This window comes from Gekko japonicus, unplaced genomic scaffold (genome assembly GCF_001447785.1).
Source record: "Gekko japonicus isolate JY-2015 unplaced genomic scaffold, Gekko_japonicus_V1.1 scaffold1997, whole genome shotgun sequence".
Classification (NCBI taxonomy): Eukaryota; Metazoa; Chordata; class Lepidosauria; order Squamata; family Gekkonidae; genus Gekko; species Gekko japonicus.
The window spans coordinates 114,740-118,501 of NW_015164722.1; positions in this window are offsets into that span (position 1 = coordinate 114,740).

The window sequence follows — 3,762 nt, forward strand, 5'->3', positions numbered from 1 at the left end:
CAACTCCGAGGTCTTTCTGGATAAGATCCCGGTTCAAAAAGGCTTTCGCGGGGCCCACTGCCCCGATGAGCAAACGTTTCCCTGGTGCCTTGGGTATCAAACATAGTCCAATCCTCAGAGGCTCTGACCTCTCGTTTTCCCCAATGCGATGGGGTAGGAGGAGGCCAGGGAATAGTCTCTTGCCTCGGGATCGCTCCCCCAACGGCACCCCGGTCTTCCATGAAGTCCGATGACAAGGCAGTGGCCGGGACGGCTCCTCGGTCCTCTGCCCGGAAAAAAGGTTTCCCTTCGGCCCCGCTCATGATCGATGTCAGACTCGGGGTGAGGGGGAAAAGGTGATTCTGAACAAAATGTCAGATCCCAAGTCAGGAGAACAAACCCACGTTCCAAAGAAGTAAGATTTATTTCCAAAGCATGGTTAGTCATGAACATACAGAGGTTGCTCAGAATGACGACAGTACACAGGGGCAACATAATATAGGAACTTCAAACTTGGTTAACCCAATGGGTACATTTCCCTCGTAAGGGAGCTGATTAGAAAAGGCGCGAAGCAGCCTGAGAATCACAACAGCCAATTTCATAAACACAAGTTGAGTTCACACGGGAAATCTAATTAAGCCCGAGCAACAAGACACAACACTCCGTCATCCACCTGCAGGAGAAACTTGGCAGTTACAGAAGCATACCAGAAGAGAATAACAAGGGGAGGGAAGGGAGGACGGGCAGGAATAGGGACGGGACGTGTCCCAGAGGAATGGCAGCGAGCTGACACCTCCCACCCCCCGATATTTGCATAAATGAGGTTATTTGTTTCATGTATTTTCTTCCTTGTTACAGTCAAAGGAAGGAATAGCATTTCTTTTTACATTCAAAATTAATGTCCATGTGTGTGGATTTCATTTATCTTGAAAGAGATGGCTTGGGATCACAGCAGGCACTTTTCATCGTGCATGGAAAAGATGTATTTTGAGATGAGAGCATATGGCGAAAATGGAATTCTTGTCTAAAAAGACAACTTCATCTTTGCTGAAAAGCTGCCGTCGGCTAATTCTGACAGTGCTCTGCAAGTCAAGTAAGTTACTGTCTCCATTATTTCTACAGTACTTGCTCTCTTATACACCATCCTCAGGTACCATATGTAGAGTTGCCAGTCCCCAGGTGGGTTTTTTTTAAAGGTGGGAAATCCTCCATATAAATGAACCTCCAAAAATAATCAAAGACACAAAATATGATATTCACGCATTATTTACTTAATCATCAATAGCAAACAAAAAACCCAATTTCAATACTAATCTTGAAATTCATATAAATAAATTGTGCAAACAGAGAAAGATCCAAGTTCATGAGTCACAGAACAAAGGATCCAAATGTAAATTACAAATTCAAAAGTCCACACTGGCCTTTAGATCTGACTCCGCTGCAAATGCCTGATGGCTCTAAAGGGCACGATCAGACAGCAACATCTGGGAAAGGTCCTGCAGTTGTCGGCACCCCGTGCTGCTCCGCCACAGAAGCAGAGTTAAAAGAAACCAGGGGAAAGTCCGGTCCTAATGCTTGCTGACGGGCCACGGACAGACTTTCCTCTGTCTGGCTGCTCAAGCACACACTCAAGCCATCGGCACGGTCTGCTCGTTCCATCCCGACTCATTGCAGGGTTTTTTTCCCTTGCTTAGCAGTATGCACATAACCGCATACTCCACGGGGAACCCTCGTTGCGGAGGTGCGATTCCTTGTTTATGCGCATGGGACACAAAAGGCAAAAAAAAACCCCACTCACCCGAGGTGGCGTCGGATCGTGCAGAGATGGGCTGCATCCGCAGCACAAAGGGATGTATAATCGCATGACTGCGAGTCAAATGCCACAGGAGGAAATAGGGGCACTTCCCCTCTGCACCAACTGGCATGTCTGACTGCAGCCTCAATACACCGTTGGTACTTCAGGTGAGGAGAATCCTCTGTTCCTGAAGACTTAAAAGTTCTGTTCATATAGCAGCTCTGCAAGTTTAGTTCCAGTTGACGGGGTGAACTGGTGTTGTAGCACCTCGTTTCACCAAAGCTTGATCCAAGATGGAACTGTAACAATTTAACAAGATCCAAAATTACTGCATAATAAAATATTTCATGTCACTGCATTCTTCCAAATGCTTATATGGATTCCACTCACCTGAAGTACCATCGGTGTATTGAGTGGGCTTTTGAATTTGTAATTTACATTTGAATCCTTTGTTCTATGACTCAGGAACATGGATCTTCCCCACTATTTATTTATATGAATTTCGTTAGTACTGAAATTGTTTTGCATGTTTGTTATTGCTGATTATGCAAGTAATTTGTGAGTATCATATTTAGTGTCTTTGAGTACTTTTGGAGGTTTACTTATACGGAGGATTTTTCCCTTTTCTTTTTCTTTTTTTAAACTTACTTCATCCCTGTATCTTATTTTTCTTGCTAGTCTCCAGGTGGTGAATAATCAGCCACCAATGGATGTACAGCAGATGCAAGTATGCAGACCACCAAACAAAAGTGTACAAAAGTATTAGACAACAAATACTGTCCTTGAAATGGATTATTATTTTCTATTACAATCCATGGGGTTTTTTTGTGACTGTGTTGAGAGACAAAGCGGGAGCGGTTGATAACGTCTGTAAAAAAAAGAGAGGATTGTAACAGAAAATAATAATTCATTTCAAGGACACTGTTTGTTGTACAACACTTTTGTACACTTTTGTTTGGAGGTTTGCAGGTCTCCGGGTGGTAGCTGGAAATGGCCTGGAAATACAGCTGGTCTCCAGACGATAGAGATCAGTCCCCCTGGGAAAAATGGCTGTTTTGGAAGATGGACTCTATGGTATTATACCCTGCTGAGATCCCTTCCCTCTCCAAACACTGCTCTCCCCATGCTCCATCTCCAAATCTTTAGGAATTTCCCAACCTTAGCCCCGGTCACACGGCAAAGTTGCCGCGGGAGAGGCACGGATGGTGGGCGGATTATCCGGGCGCGATCACACCCCAACATCTGGGAAGTGGAGCGCACCCGTGGCTTACCGCCGACAATGCGCCTTAAAAAACTAGTACCTCCAAGGTACTAGTAAACGTTTGCCACGGGCTGCCTCCAGACGCCCGTGGTGTAATCACGGTCCCTCGTTTACCCGCCGGTGCCGAGGGAAGGATCCGTGGTGTGCCGCCGGCGCGTCTGATCGCATAATCGCACATCAAACTACGCCGGGGCAATTAGTCACGCCTCCCCCCCGCGATATCCGGCCTGTGTGACCGGGGCCCTTGTCAACCTTCAGTGAAACTCTGGCTGGGCTTGACTCTTTCACCTTCACGATCTGGAAATGTAGTTAATATTGCCTTCCCTTCTCCTCCAACTTTATGGACCGAATTCCTTAAGAAGTGTACAATGAAAGCACCACTGTGGATGCAGAACATCCCTGTAAACGGTATCCTAAATCTGGGAGGTCTCCAGGCCACACATGAAGGTTGGCAACCAAGGTTTCAGTGGAGCTGGAATTCTGCTCCCAAACCCTTTTACTCCAAAGCCAGTTTGGTGTAGTGGTTAAGAGCAGCAGACTCTAATCTAGAGAACTGGGTTTGATTCCCCACTTCTTCACATGCAGCCAGCTGGGTGTGACCTTGGGTCAGCCCCAGTTCCCTCAGAGCTGTTCTCTCCAGAGCAGTTCTCTCAGAGCTCTCTCAGCCTCACCCACCTCACAGGGTGTCTGTTGTGGGGACAGGAAGGGAAGGAGACTGTAAACCGCT